At 42.7% G+C, this 16,989-nt stretch overlaps 1 protein-coding gene across 4 annotated transcripts in view; it reads right to left on the bottom strand.

Moving 5' to 3' along the window:
• Positions 1–16,989, bottom strand: part of Dennd4c (DENN/MADD domain containing 4C) — a 102,086-nt gene that overhangs the window by 76,824 nt on the left and 8,273 nt on the right. The window lies entirely within an intron of this gene.

Genomic DNA, 16,989 nt, shown 5'->3' with positions numbered 1-16,989 from the left:
GTCTTCACACTCACAATGTGGCAAATACACACATACACACTACTATTCAGGCATACAAACTATTATTCAGTAAAGATTTATGCAATATTGGGCTGGTGAGATGGCTCAGTGGGTAAGAGCACCCGACTGCTCTTCCGAAGGTCCGAAGTTCAAATCCCAGCAACCACATGGTGGCTCACAACCACCCGTAATGAGATCTGATGCCCTCTTCTGGTGTATCTGAAGACAACTACAGTGTATTTACATATAATAAATAAATAAATCTTTAAAAAAAAAAAAAAAAAGATTTATGCAATATTAATACTAGTTAGTACTATGGATGAATTAAAAGAAATGTGAAATTATTGTGAGTAGAAGCAACCAACCCCCCCAAGAATGCACACGATTCCATTTGTATTTTTGTTGCTCTTATTACTGTGTGTGTTTATGTATATGTATGTATGTATGTATGTATGTATGTATATATATATATATTATATATTTTTTTTTGAGACAAGGGTTACTACGTCGCCCCAGCTGGCGCAGAACTGACCCTTCAGACCAAGCTGGCCTCGAAGTCCGAGATCTATGTGTACCTGTGTATCTGCCTCACCACTGCCTGGATTAAAGCATACACCGCCATGCCTATATAAATTTTAAATACTGATTGCAGAGATAGTTTAGTGGCTGCTCTTCCAAAAAAGATAGGTTCAATTCCTAGTGCCTATATGTCACTTCACACCTGTCTGTAACTCCAATTTTGGGGAATCTGATGCCTTCTCCTTGCCTCCTGAGTACCATGTATACATGGGACATATACATACCTACATACATACATACATACACACACAAAACATCCATACACATGTAATAAAAGTAAAATCATTCTGGGCTGGAGAGACGGCTTAGGAGTTAAGAGCATTAGCTGCTCTTCCAAAGGACCCAGGTTCCATTCCGAGAACCCACAGGGAGGCTCAAAACCATCTGTAACTCCACTCCCAGGGGATCTGACGCCTTCTTCTGGCCTCCAAAGGCACTGCATAAATGTAGTGCAAAGGCATACAAATAGGCAAAACACTCACATACATAAAGAGGGGTAGAGGGGACTTGTGAGATAGCTCTGCAGTTAAGAATGCAAGAGCTGGGCATGGTGGCGCACGCCTTTAATCCCAGCACTCGGGAGGCAGAGGCAGGCAGATTTCTGAGTTCGAGGCCAGCCTGGTCTACAAAGTGAGTTCCAGGACAGCCAGGGCTACACAGAGAAACCCTGTCTCGAAAAACCAAAAAAAAAAAAGAATGCAAGATGTTGCTGAAAGGACCCTGATACAGCTGTCTCTGGTGAGGCTATGACAGTGCCTGGCAAATACAGAAGTGGATGCTCACAGTCAGTTATTGGATGGAACACAGGGCCCCCAATGGAGGAGCTAGAGAAAGTACCCAAGGAGCTGAAGGGGTCTGCAACCCTATAGGTGGAACAATATGAACTAACCAGTACCCCCCCAGAGCTCATGTCTCCAGCTGCATAGGTAGCAGAAGATGGCCTAGTCAGTCATTGTTGGGAAAAGAGGCCCCTTGGTCTTGCAAACTTTTTATGCCCCAGTACAGGGGAATGCCAGGCCCAAGAAGTGGGAGTGGGTGGGTAGGGGAGCGGGGGGGGGGTATAGGGGACTTTTGGGATAGCATTTGAAATGTAAATGAAGAAAATAATAAAAAATTGAAAAACAAAAACAAAAACAAAAAACAAAAAACAAAAAAACCCACTGGCTGCTATTCCAGAGGTCCTGAGTTCAATTCCCAGCAACCACTGGATGGCTCATGACCATCTATAAAGAGATTTGATGCCCTATTCTGGTATACAGGTGTAGAGCCAGGCAGATCTTGGAGTTCAAGGCCAGGTGGGGCTACCCGGAGAAACCCTGCCAAATGGATGGATGGATGAATGAATGAATGAATGAATGAATGAATGATAGAAACTATATTGGTAGAAGACACTATGAGGAGATAATAACGAGGTAGAAGGAAATTTAGAATATTGATGGATATTTTCACTATCTTGATTTGACAATGTTTTTCCAAGTGTATAGACTTATATATTTTAATATAATACTTGAGTTAGTTAATTATGGATATCACTATGGTAGTTTGAATAGGCTTGGCCCCCACAGATATATGTATTTGAATGCTTGACCCATAGGGAATGGCACTATTCGGAGGCAGGTCATTGTTGGAGGAAGTGTGTCACTGTGGGGGCAGTCTCCTATGCTCAAACTACACCCAGTATGGTACATAATCCCCTTCTGATGCCTGCAAATGAAGATGTAGAACTCTCAACTCTTTTTCCAGTACCTCTGCCTGCACACTGCCATGCTTCCCACCATGATGATAATAAACTAAACCTCTGAAACTGTACGCAAACCCCAATTAAATGTAAGAGTTGCCTTGTTCTTGGTGTCTTTTCACAGCAATAGAACCCTAAGACAACCATGCAATATATATTTTGATCATATTTACCCCCGGATGTTGTTCTGACTCCTCCCAGTTCTACCCAGACCATCCTTTCTACCCCACAATTGGTCTTTTGTTTTGAAGAAATAAAAACACTACATCTAATTTGTGGTGCCCACATACTAAGGGAGGTGAGGCCATCCACTTCAGAGTGTTGACTCCCCTGTGTTACCCTACCAGGAGCCACAACCCTTAAAGAAAATTGAGTCTCTCTCCACCAGAAGCCATCAACTGTCAATAGCCCTTCAGTTACAAGTGAGGGGTTTCTAAACCTCTAGCCCCTCTAAGATTTGTACAATTTAAATGTGAGTTGTACACTTTATCCATTGTATTGTCTTCTCAAGTTTTTTATTAGCACATATTATACACAAAATGAGTTTCATTATGGCACTTTCATAAATGTATATAATTTGTTTTGATTTTATTTAAAATGCATTGCTGGGGAAAAGAGTACAGAACTTTTTTATATATATACATGAAAAAAAGTAATTTATTTAGATACATTTATGGTTCACTATATACCCTTTCTCCTCAAATTGTCAGGTCTGTTGTTCTAGACTGTCTACTGTACATATGATTTGAATATTATCTTCTACATCAGTGATTCAAAGAACCCTGGTGTGAATACTGCAGGCTTAGTATCCTTCAGTTTTTTGTTGAGCACACTCTGTCTTTGTTTATTTGTTTGATTTCTAGGAAGAAATAGCAAATGAGAGTTGGCCATTTTAAGGTTCAGAGGATATAAAGTGATGAGCATATTAGCTCCTCAGCTCATATATGAGCTTTCCCTATAGGCACCAGTAAGTTTTCCTCAGCCAGTCTATGCAGAACAAAAAATAAATGTGATCACTGTTGTAAATATCAAAGTGATGTACTCTATATTGCTGGAGGAGCCCATCCGATCCTATTCAAGTCCAGGATTTTGATGGACAGGTTCAATGGCAAGCCTCAAGGATTTAAAGCACCATCAACTCGGCAGTGTGACCTTGACTTTAAGCAATGTGACCACACCTCCCTGAGACTCAGTTTCCTAAGTATTAAATTGGTTCATGATACAATGTATTTCTTCAAGTAACTGTGAGGATAGATATATAAAGTACTTAAGATACTGGAGTACAGAACTTTTTAATAAGAGTAACTTAATAATAAATACTCCATTTCTCTACTGGTTTAGGTACATTTTAAAATCTATTATGTTTTATTTTCATTTTTGGACTATTTCAAATGTCTTCTAAATTGCTTTTTGAACCCCTCACTGACTGACACACACTTTGGTTTTTGTTGTTTGTTTGTTTGTTTTTTAAGATAGGGCTTCTCTGTGTAGCCCTGGCTGTCCTGAAACTCATTCTGTAGACCAGGCTAACCACTACCTCTGAGGACTGGGATTAAAGTCATGTGCTACCACCTCCAGCCCACATTTTGTTTTAAAATGTATTAGTTAATTTCTAACCATGTGGGTCTTTTCTATATGTCATTCAATTTTTTTTTTATTTTCAACTAGTTGTAAGACAAATATTTTGCATAATTGAATTTCTTCAAATTACTGCATATTTCTTATTATCTCCTCAAATCACATATATTTTGCATTCAATACCTATCATATAACAGCATATTAAGAAAAAAACAACATATTAAGTGATAAATTCCACTTCTAATTATCTGGGCAGAGTAAAGTTACTATCTTACAGCCCTGTGTTCTAGATAGCATCATGACAACAGCAATATGGTGTGGAAACAGTTGGAGTAATGGCTCAATAGTTAAGAGCACCTGCTGTTTTTTTAAAAGACCCAGGTTTGGTTTCCAGCACCTACATGGTGGCTCACAACTATGTAACTATTCCAGTTCCAGGGGACCTGATACCCTCTTCTGACCTCTGTAGGCACTAGGCACATGCATATACATACATGCACTCATACACATTAATTATTAAATTTACTAATTTATAAATTATTTAAATATCTATTAATAGGTCTTTAAAAAATAAAATAAAAGGGGTGCTAATTTGGAAGAAGGAACACAGTCTGAAAATGGAGTAATGTGAGAATTCTGAGTGCTTGTGAGACAACTCCAAGAAAACAAGACAAAAGTCTTGTGACCTCAGACCTTCAAAAGAGAATTATTCTTGGAATGTGTTTTTGTGTTTCTACCAGACAGGTAGCAGATAGGAATGAGTTTGCTTTAGCTGTTGTTATTCATATGCCTCTATGGAAAACTATGTTTTTGCCATGTGTGGCTTGTCCTTGTGATCTAACTAACACCTTACTCCTGTGACTCCTCTTAACCCTCAGAGTATAAATTGCCTGATGCTCTGAATAAAGCTGGCTACTGCACTCGTGTTTGGTCAGTCCCTCCCAGGCTCATGGGCCAACTAGAGCAGTAAACAAAGGGGATGCTCCAGGAGAGGATAATAAGGTTAAAAGGGTTTTGTTGCTGTTGTTTTTTGAAACAGAGTCTCATTATGTATCCCTGGCCAGCATGGAACTTGTTAGCAGATCAAGCTAACCTTGAACTCTTGGAGATCTACTTGCCTCTGCCTCTCTTATTTTTTAAGATTTATTTTTGGGGCTGGTGAGATGGCTCAGTGATTAAGAGCACTGGCTACTCTTCTTAAAGGTCGTGAGTTCAATTCTCAGCAACCACGTGGTGGTTCACAATCATCTGCAATGTGATCTGACACCCTCTTCTGATGTGTCTGAAGACAGCTACAGTGTACTCATATACATAACATAAATAAATAAATATTTTTTAAAAAAGATTATATTTTTATTTGTAAATTATGTGTATTGGGGACTGGGGTGATGCTCAGAGATTAAGAGGGCTGGCTGCTCTTACAGAGGACCTGGGTTCAATTCCCAGCATGCATAGTGCAGCTCACAAGTGTCTAATTCCAGTCCCAAGTGATCCTAGATTCTCTTGTGGCCTCCAAAGGCACTGCATGTATGTAAAGCACAAATATACGTTCAGACATATCATCCATAACATAAAATTAAAAATCATTTTAAAATATATGTATTGCCGGGCATGGTAGCACACGCCTTTAATCCCAGCACTCGGGAGGCAGAGGCAGGTGGATTTCTGAGTTCGAGGCTAGCCTGGTCTACAGAGTGAGTTCCAGGACAGCCAGGGCTACACAGAGAAACCCTGACTCGAAAAGCAAAAAACAAAAAATAAAATATATATATCTGTGTAAGAGTATATGTGCATGAGCTTAAAAGACCCTGAAAAGGCTAGAGCGTTTGAATTCTGAAGCTGGAGCTACAAGCTGTTTTGAAATGTCTGATGTTGTACTGGGAACTGAACCCAGGTCCTCTGAAAGAAAAGTCAATGTTCTTAACTGCTAAGCTATCTTTCCAGTCCTGCACTTATTTATGTTTGATTTTTTTTCCAGTGGGGGTGATGGAGGAGCGGGGCTCAGTCACAGCAATCCTTTTATCCTTTTGCCTCACCCTCTGAAATGCCCAAATACTAGACATTTACCTCTTTACCATGAGCACTTCATACTGCGTCTATCTTATGGCTGAACACTATTTCCCTTGTATGTGTACCTCACATCTTTTACTCATGCATCTGCTTAGTGACACTAAGTTATCTCAATACCCTGCTGAAATGAGCCTGGGGTTTAGGTATCACCTCAAGACAGAACTTTACTCTGGCTAGATAACTAGACCTTTGACTGCCAGACCATATAGTGGTTCTATTTTTAATATAATTTTTGAGTCATCTTCCTAATTAATTTTCATGTTTGTACCAATTTATATCCCCACAGTGTTCCATGACTCTTTGCTCTAAACCTTGAGCAACTCTATGTAGCAAAAGCTTTTCTTCCTGTTTGTTTTTTAAAGACAGGGTCTCATTCTGAAACCCGCACTAGCTAGAACTCACTCTGTAGCTCAGGATAGTCTCACACTCTCATTTGTCCTCCATCTGAAGGGATTACAGGTATAAGTCATCATGCTTAGCTTTAACAAAGCTTTTTCTAAAGTGTATCTCCTCTTCCTTTTCCTCCTCTTCCTTCTTCCCCCACCTCCTCCCCCTCCCCCTCCCTCTCCCTCTCTTTTCCAGGCTGGCCTCTCTCTCTGTCCTTCTCTGCCTCCCACCCCCCAGAGCTCTGATGAATTCTATCTGCTCTACCCCTTCCCCAGGTCCTCACTCCCCTTCTTTCCCCCAAATAAACTTACCTTATACCAGGTCTGTCACATGGCCTAATTTCTCAGAAAGACACCTTGGCCCATGCCAAGTCAGGTACTCCACCTACCACCACATTATATTTTATAACAGCTTCTCCCTCCTGAGTGCTGGAATTAAAGGCATGTGGTACAATGCCTGGTGCCCAGGGAATTCATTAATGTAGACAAAACACTATTCAACTTACACAACAAATTATCATCCCCACAATTCCTCTGTTATCAAAATTTCAAAATTTGCCGGGCGTGTTGGTGCACGCCTTTAATCCCAGCACTTGGGAGGCAGAGGCAGGCAGATTTCTGAGTTCGAGGCCAGCCTGGTCTACAGAGTGAGTTCCAGGACAGCCAGGGCTACAGAGAAACCCTGTCTCGGGAAAAAAAAATTTTTTTTTCAAAATTTATCTGCATGTTCCCACACCATGCAAAATGAATGGTATTTTTTTAATCAAAAAAATGTACCATTTTATCAGTTATTGGCTACATTTAAACAATGCAAAAGAGAGGATTGATGGTTTCCTTTAGACAGCTCTATCAATACCACTTAAGTCAAAGAACTATAAGACTGAAGTCATTTTGAATAAAATCAGTTGACAGAACATTGACATTCTCCACGGTTGTGTCTGTGGCTCAAAGTTTTACACAAGAGAGATGTAAAAAGAGGCTGCAAACACAAATGCCTAAAAGTACTTAGGCTAGCCTACAGAAAGTTAAAACAGGAGGATTAAAGCAAGTTCCAGGCCTAGGCTGGACAGTGAGTTTCATTCACCTCAGCAAAGGCTACTGACTGACTGAGGTCCTGTCTCAAGACAACCAGAGCAGAGGAGCAAGATGAGGGAAGGACTGAGGGGAGGGAGGGAGGGAGGGAGAGAGGGAGGGAGGGAAGGTGGGTGTGTGGGGATGAAGGAAGGAAGGAGGAAGAGGAAAAAAGAAAGAAAAGAGAAAGCCAGGCAGGATAAACAAGCCCTGGAAAGTAGAGGATGCAGGCAACCACTGCTCATAGGGTAAATCCATTTGTTAACTGCCTGATCTACTTGGGAAAACTAGAACTTCCGTTTTTGAATGATATGCAAAGTTGAGCTGGTCAGGTGTAGTGGCAAACAGGGAAGATTCATTGGAGATTGAGGCTGGCCATGTCCAACTAGTAACATAAAATGTTATCAGGAGAAAAATACAAAAAATCCATACCACCTTTTCAACTTTTCTTTACATCTAAAACTATTCAAAAATTATAATTTTAAGGTTGAGGACATAACTCACTTACTTTCCTAGTTTGGGAGAAGTTCTGAGTTCAATCTACAGCATCACTAGAAAAAATTAAAATAATTTGATTTTCTTTAACTTTTTATTGAGGGGCAGGAAGTGCCCTTGAGTATGTGAACACAAGCCTGTGGAGGCCAGAGGTAGATCCTGGGTGTCTTCCTCAAGGGTTTTTCTGCCTTTTTTTTTTTTTGAGTCAAGGTTTGTCACTGAACCTAGAGCTCAGCAATTCAGTAGACTAGCCAGCAAGACGCCAGGGATCCCACCTCTTACCTTCTCCGTGTTGGGATTATGGGAGCACCTGGCTTTTTAATGTGGATGCTGAGAATCAAGTACTCTTGCTTGCACAGCAAACACTTTAGCAAATGAGTCAATATCCCTGCTCCAATAATTTAAATATACATATATGTACATGTATGTTTTATTAGCTTATTACATATGTATGTGGACAGTATTTACAACAGCAATAAAAGCAGTCCACATGTCCATCAACTGGTACCAATATCCATCGGTACCACATGTCCAAAATGTTGTATGAGATATTTATTTACACAATTGAGTGGAGTAAGCCAGCCACAGACAAACGTATGCAATATGGTTCTATTTCATTAAAACACGTAGAACAGCAAATCTATAGAAGCAGAAGTGAATGAATAGCAGACTCAGGCAGGCAGGGATTCAAGAGAAATGCAGAAGGACTGCTAATGGACAGAGGCTCCTGTTCAAAATGATGATGTTCCACAAGAGCCAGGGATGGGAGCACAGGCCTATGACCCAGCCCTACAGAGAAAAAGAGAGGAGATTTGGAGATGTAGAAGCCAACTGGGCAAAATGAGATCCTGTCTCAAAACAATTAACAGGTACCAGAACAGTTTTCAACCTAGGGGTCAATATATCAGATATTTACATTATGATTCATAATAGTAGCAAAATTACAGTTATGAAAGGACAACAAATATAACTTTATGATTGGGGTCACAATAACATGAGAACTGTATTAAAGGGTTGCAGTAGTAGGAAGACTGAGAACCACTGTGCTTGAGATGGCTTAGCAGGTTAAAAGAGTGCTTGATGCTTTTCCAAAGAACTGAGTCCAATCCCCAGAAACCATGTGAGGAGGTTCACAACTACCTCTAACTCTAGCTCCAGGAGATCCAACATCCTTTCATGGCCTCTGTGGGTACCTGCACTCATATGTACACAGTCAAATGCAGATACACATAAGAAGAAATTTTTTGAAACCTTTAGGTTCTTGTTGTCTGAGTGGTATTTTTTGTTGTTTTTGCTTTAGATTTATTTACTATGCATACAGCATTCTGCCTGCATGTATGCATGCAGACCAGAAGAGGGCACCAAATCTCCTTATAGATGGTTGTGAACCACCATGTGGTTGCTGGGAATTGAACTCCAGACCTCTAGAAGAACAGCCAGTGCTCTTAACCTCTGAGCCATCTCTCTAGCCCAAGAAGAGATTTTTTTTAAAAACTGTGTATGTGTGTCCTTCCTGTTGGCATTCTGTCTGGACTCCACCCCCACAGTTACCTGGCAGCAGCCAGGTATGCTCCTCCCCACAGTTACCTGGCAATAGCCAGGTAGGCCTGGCCCACTGTAAAAGAGGCAGCTAGGCCCCTCCTCCCTCTCTTGCTCTCTTGCCTCTCTTGCTCCCCCGCCCCCATTCCCTTACCCGCTTCCTCCACATGGTCATGGCCAGCCTCTACTTCTCTACTCTCTCCTTCTCTCTGCCTTTCTCTGCCTCTGCTACCCTCTTAACTCCCCTCCCCATGACCTAAATAAACTCTGTTCTATACTATACCTTCGTGTGGCTGGTCCCTCAGGGGGAAGGGATGCCTTGGCATGGGCCCACCAAGACATCCCCTTCCCCTACACCTTCCCACACCCAGCCAGAACATATTCTAATATTTCTTTCTCTTTTTATGATCACAACACTTCCTAGTTCTGATTGCTTAAAAACATACCCAGAGCCAAACGGCGGTGTCTTATTCCTTTAATTCCAGGACTAGGGAGGCAGAGGGACATAGATCTCTGGGTCTTAGGCAGCCTGGTCTACAGAGTTCCAGGACAGCCAGTAGTCACAGGTCCTAGGTTAATGAGTCTCCCATAATTCAAACTGTGAATGATCTCTGAATCAAAATGTGTGGCAGAAACTGGGGGCATGATTCAGGCATAAACTGCATACAAAAAGACAAAGAATGGTAGCAAGAGATTACAACTATAATACATTAAATTTGAGCCCATTCTAATCCTACAAAATGAAGGTCAGAAAACTTTTTACAATACAATGTCAAATGGTGGGCTAGAGAGATGGCTCGGCAGGTAAGAACATTGACTGCTCTTCCAGAGGTCCTGAGTTCAATTCCCAGCAACCACTTGGTGGCTCACAACCACCCATAATGAGATCTGATGCCCTCTTCTGGTGCATCTGAAGGCAGCTACAGTGTACTTATGTATAATAATAAATCAATCTTTGGGCCGGAGCAAGCAAGGACTGAGTGAGTAGGGCTGACAGAAGTGAGCAGGGCTGATCAGAGCGAGCAGAGGTCCTAAAAATTCAATTCCCAACAACCACATGAAGGCTCACAACCATTTGTACAGTTACAGTGTACTCACACACATAAAATAAATAAATAAATCTTAAAAAAAAAAGAATGTCAAATGGTGTGGGTGGGGGAAAGGAATGATAGAAAATCACCATTCTGTAATCACATATTCAGATTCAAGCAAGAGTTAAGGGTTACTAAGTGTCCGGTTTCAAACCTGGGACAAAGGGCTGAGGTGCCTATCTAACATATCAAACCTGGGACAAAGGGCTGAGGTGCCTATCTAACATATCAAAGTGGACCTGGTTACCAGGTTCTCTCTGCATCCCTTAGTCTCTACCTTACACGGACGGACCGGATCTTCCTGGCTAGCATACCGTGGCCCCCAACCCCACTGAACTCCAGTCCAGTGTCTGAACTGGGCCTATGGTCCTCCAGCAGCCCTTTCCTAGATAATCCAGCCATTCTGTTTACCCCTTCACTTTTGAGCTCCTGGTTGCTGCACCTGTTTCTCCTCTCTCTTCTTCCTCCTTCCCAGGACTTCCCCCTTTCCCTTCCCCTTCTCCTCACATGGCTCAGAGTCATGTCCACTCTGCACTCTCCCAGATGTCCCTGTCTCTGGCTACATGCTCCTTTTTATCTATAACAAACTTTCTCCTCCATCACACCTAGGAGAGTCACGCCCTTTCCTTTTTTATTTATGTTGGCATTCCTTCTAGCCTTTGCCCAACAGTTACCTGGCAACAATCAGATATGCCAGGCTTGCTATAAAAGGAGCTGTTAGACCCCTCCTCACTCTCTGACCCTTCCTTCTCTGAGTCTCTTCTCTCCTCTTCCCTCCTTCTCCATTTGTTCCTGGCCGCCCCCACCCCTCTGTCTTTCTCTACCTCTACTCCCTTTTGAACTCCCCTTCCCATGCCTTAAATAAACTCTATTCCACACTATACCCTGGTACCTCAGGGGGAAGGGATGCCTCAGCATGGGCCCACTGAGGCACCCCTCTCACCTCACCATACCATGCTCTATAAAACATATCCTGGTCTTTTTTTAATAAAACACAACAATTTCTTTTTCATTCAAAGAAAACTGAACAAAAGTCCACTAGAAACTGTACAGCTATAACATGTTAGTCTGGTGACAGAAGGTATGCCTGCAACTCCAGGTATATCAAATGCCAAGTACAACATAAGACTCTTGAGTATAAGGATGGCATGGACCAATAAATATGGAGCTCCAGCCTAGTTCCATATTTAGAAAAGATCATGTCTCAAAAATCAAAACAGATGGGTCAGTGAGACAGCTCAGTAGATAAAGGCACTTACCACTATACCTGACAATCTGGGTCTCCAGGCCTCAAATGGTAGAAGAAGAAACCAATTCCTGCGAGTTGTCCTCTGACCACCACACAGGTACCATAGCAACCATACATACATACACACAAATGTTTATTTTTTTAAAAAGTCAGAGATGGCCCAGTGATTACAGTTCTTGCCCCACAGGCGAAGAGTTCCCGCCCCAGAACCTATGTAAATAAATCCTGAATAAGCTTGATAGTCTTCCTATAATTCCACCTCTGAAGGCAGAGATGGGAATCCCAGAATAATCGGGCTTCTGAGACTAGCTGTATGTGAGCTTTTGGTTTGATCCTGCCTGGTAAGAAAACGGTGAAAGAAAAATTAAGGAAGATTCCCTGATATCAACCCCAGTCCTCTATCTGCACACTCACATGCCTGTATGCACACCTACACATACAGGTGCTTCACACATGTAAACACATATAAACACACATATGCAAACACAAGCACATGAAAAAGTTTTAAAATAGTGACATGGAAAACACACACACACACACACACACACACACCAGATTTATCTCAGTATTCCAAAGAGGCTATTGGATCTCTCTAAGTTCAAGGCCACGCTAGCCAGAGCTACACAGTGAAAGACCCTGTCTGTGGGGTTGGAAAGGAACTCTCCAAATAATTGAAAGTCACACTTCAAGCCAGGTATAAAGGCTAAAGCAGAAACAATTTTGCAAGTTTAAGGCCAGTGTATTAGTCAGGGTTCTCTAGAGTCACAGAACTTATGGATAATTTCTAAATAGTAAAGGAATTTATTGATGACTTACAGTCGGCAGCCCAATTCCCAACAATGGTTCAGTCGCAGCTGTGAATGGAAGTCCAAGGATCTAGCAGTTACTCAGTCTCACGCAGCAAGCAGGCGAAGGAGCAAGAGCAAGAGCTAGACTTCCTTCTTCCAATGTCCTTATATTGTCTCCAGCAAAAGGTGTAGCCCAGATTAAAGGTGTGTTCCACCACACCTTTAATCCCAGATGAAAGGCATAGCCCAGATTAAAGGTGTGTTCCTTAACTCGGAGATTCAATCTTCTGGAATCCATAGCCAGATAAGGGTCACTGGTGAGCCTTCCAATTCCGGACTGTAGTTCATTCCAAATATTGTCAAGTTGACAACCAGGAATAGCCACTACAATCCACCCCTTGTCAACTTGACACAAATAATATCTCATGTTCACATGAAACAATAACAAGGTTGTAAATACGCCTAACATGATATAACTATCCCTCGTACAATCGCAAACGCATTAGTAAATTTACAATGGGCATTCATATTACTTTATAATCCTCGTTTCTGCAACTGGTTACGTGGCCTTAATTGGTATTTATAACTACCTTCCTCTACTACCCATTCTGTATTTCCTTCACCTTCAGCCAGCACCTCAGCAGGTCTTGGCTCTTTTCCTGGAAGATTGACCCATACCTTCATTCCTGATGGGTCTGCGTCCTTTGTCACCCTGCTTGGATTAGGCTGTTGTAGTTTCCCATTGACTTTAATCACAGGACATGGTAGTACTAAGAGACGCCCTAAGGGATCTCCTGCACTCCAGACATAATCTTGCTTACCACCATTGTGAAGAGGTAATCCAATTTCCCCATGGTAATCTGGATCTATCACCCCTCCTAACACTGTTATTCCTTTTTTAGCCTGTTGGTTTAAGGGCATTAGAAGCCCAAAATGACCAGGGGGAAGTCTGAGCTTCCAGTTCAATGAAATGTTTGTTGTAGCTCCTGGTAGGAGCACTCCCCTCTCTGGAGCCAAAACTTCTAAGCCAGCAGAACCTAGAGTTATGGGGACAGGAAGCAAAAATTTTCCTAGAGGGTCACTAGGAGTGATAGTAAGTGGAACTATTCCGTTTTCCACCCCTTGATTCCTGGACCCATGAATCCTGGCTATGGGTGAAACTGTACCATATATCAAGCGCTGATTCAAAGCATATACTGCCTTCTGAAGAACTCTGCCCCAGCCTTCCAAGCTGTTACCACCTAATTGGCGCTGTAACTGCGTCTTCAAAAGGCCATTCCATCTTTCTATCAGCCCAGCTGCTTCAGGATGATGGGGAATGTGGTAAGACCAGTGAATTCCATGATCGTGAGCCCACTGTCGTACTTCTCTGGCTGTGAAATGAGTTCCTTGGTCAGAAGCAATACTGTGTGGAATACCATGACGATAGATGAGGCATTCTGTCAGTCCGTGAATGGTGGTTTTAGCAGAGGCATTACGTGCAGGAAAGGCAAATCCATAACCAGAATAAGTATCTACTCCAGTAAGAACAAAACGCTGTCCTTTCCACGAAGGAAGTGGTCCAATGTAGTCAACCTGCCACCAGGTTGCTGGCTGGTCACCTCGAGGAATGGTGCCATATCTGGGGCTCAGTGTTGGTTTCTGCTGTTGGCAGATCTGGCAATCAGCAGCAGCAGTAGCCAGGTCAGCTTTGGTGAGTGGAAGCCCGTGTTGCTGAGCCCAAGCATAACCTCCATCTCGACCACCATGACCACTTTGTTCATGTGCCCATTGAGCAATGACCGGGATGGCTGGGGAGAGAGGCTGACTGTCCACAGAACGGGTCATCTTATCCACTTGATTATTGAACTCCTCCTCGGCTGAAGTCACCTTTTGGTGAGCATTTACATGGGACACAAATATCTTCACATCCTTTGCCCATTTGGAGAGATCTATCCACATACTTCTTCCCCAGATGTCTTTCTCACCAATTTTCCAATTGTGATCTTTCCAAGTCCCTGACCATCCAGCCAATCCATTGGCTACAGCCCATGAGTCAGTGAATAATCGTACATCTGGCCACTTCTTCTTACAAACTGTAATACCATGTGTACTGCCCGAAGTTCTGCCCACTGTGAAGATTTCCCTTCACCTGTGTCTTTCAAGGTTGTCCCAGAAAGGGGTTGTAATGCTGCAGCTGTCCACTTCTGGGTGGTGCCTGCATAACGTGCAGAGCCATCAGTAAACCAGGCTCTAGTCTTCTCCTCTTCGGTCAGTTGATCATAGGGAACACCCCATGAGGCTATAGGTGCATGCTTGGCAGCAGATGGCATTGTAACAGGAGTAGAAACCATAGGCATTTGAGCAACTTCTTCATGTAACTTGCTTGTGCCTTCAGGACCTGCTCTGGCCCGATCACGTATATACCACTTCCATTTGATAATAGACTGCTGCTGTGCGCGTCCCACTTTATGACTTGCAGGGTCTGATAGTACCCAGCTCATGATGGGTAGTTCAGGTCGCATAGTAACCTGGTGTCCTATTGTCAAACGTTCAGTTTCCACTAAGGCCCAATAGCAGGCCAAGAGCTGTTTTTCAAAGGGAGAATAGTTGTCTGCAGATGATGGTAGAGCTTTGCTCCAAAATCCCAAAGGTCTTTTCTGTGATTCACCTACAGGGGCCTGCCAGAGGCTCCAAACAGCATCTCTATCAGCCACAGACACCTCAAGTACCATCGGGTCTGCTGGGTCATATGGTCCAAGTGGTAGAGCAGCCTGCACAGCAGCCTGGACCTGTTGAAGGGCCTTCTCCTGTTCCAGGCCCCACACAAAGCTAGCAGCTTTCCGAGTCACTTGGTAAATAGGCCTAAGTAACACACCCAAGTGAGGGATGTGTTGTCTCCAAAATCCAAATAGACCCACTAAACGTTGTGCTTCTTTCTTGGTTGTAGGAGGGGCCAGGTGCAATAACTTATCTTTCACCTTAGAAGGAATATCTCTGCATGCCCCACACCACTGGACTCCTAAGAATTTCACTGAGGTAGATGGTCCTTGAATTTTGGTTGGATTTATTTCCCATCCTCTGATACGCATATGTGTTACCAATGAGTCCAAAGTAGTTGCTACTTCCTGTTCACTTGGTCCAATCAGCATAATGTCATCAATATAGTGCACCAATGTGATATTTTGTGGAAGATCCAAACGATCAAGATCCCTTCTAACTAAATTATGACACAGGGCAGGAGAGTTAATATATCCTTGAGGCAAAACTGTGAAGGTATACTGTTGGCCTTGCCAACTGAAAGCAAATTGCTTCTGGTGGTCCTTATGGACAGGTACTGAGAAGAAGGCATTTGCCAGATCAATAGCTGCATACCAGGTGCCCGGAGATGTGTTAATTTGCTCAAGTAACGAAACTACATCTGGTACAGCAGCTGCAATTGGAGTTACCACCTGATTTAGTTTTCGATAATCAACTGTCATTCTCCATGATCCATCTGTTTTCTGCACTGGCCAGATAGGAGAGTTAAACGGAGATGTGGTGGGAACCACCACCCCTGCATCTTTCAAGTCCTTGATAGTGGCAGTAATTTCTGCAATGCCTCCAGGAATACGATACTGTTTTTGATTCACTATTTTCTTTGGCAGAGGCAACTCTAAAGGCTTCCATTTGGCCTTTCCAACCATAATAGCCCTCACTCTACAGTTCAGGGAACCAATATGAGAATTCTGCCAATTTCTGAGTATATCTATCCCAATTATACATTCTGGAACTGGGGAAATCACCACAGGATGTGTCCGGGGACCTACTGGACCTACTGTGAGTCGGACATCAGTCAAAACTCCATTAATCACCTGCCCTCCATAAGCCCCTACTTTAACTGGAGGGCCACAATGTTTCTTGGGATCCCCTGGGATCAGTGTCAACTCAGAACCAGTATCCAGCAGACCCCGAAAAGTCTGATTATTTCCTTTTCCCCAGTGTACAGTTACCCTTGTAAAAGGCCGTAGGTCCCTCTGGGGAAGAACTGGAGAAAGGGTAAGAGCAAAACCTTTGGGTGTCTTATCAAGATCCTTCCTCAGCGGAACCTGGCCACCCCTTCATTCAAGGGGTTCTGGATCTGCAAACTGTCTCAAGTCTGGAAATTGATTCACTGGCCGAGATTGCTGTTTACCACGATCTAATGTAGCCTTTCTTTCATTGGGCTGTTTACCACGATCTAATGTAGCCTTTCTTTCATTTGTTTGAGAATTTTTCTGCTTATACAGATCAAACAAATATGCAGTAGGCTTCCTATGTATTTCATTCCTGGAAACACCATGATTGGTTAGCCAGTACCAAAGGTCCAATCGAGTCATGCCATTATAAATTTCACCTCTCCTGTGCTGACCATTACTGGGTATGTTATTATAAACATTCTTTTGTC

The sequence above is a fragment of the Mus musculus genome, chromosome 4 (genome assembly GCF_000001635.26).
Source record: "Mus musculus strain C57BL/6J chromosome 4, GRCm38.p6 C57BL/6J".
In the NCBI taxonomy this organism is placed as follows: domain Eukaryota; kingdom Metazoa; phylum Chordata; class Mammalia; order Rodentia; family Muridae; genus Mus; species Mus musculus.
The sequence above is the reverse complement of the archived record's forward strand: the minus strand, read 5'-3'. Positions and strand labels throughout refer to the sequence as shown.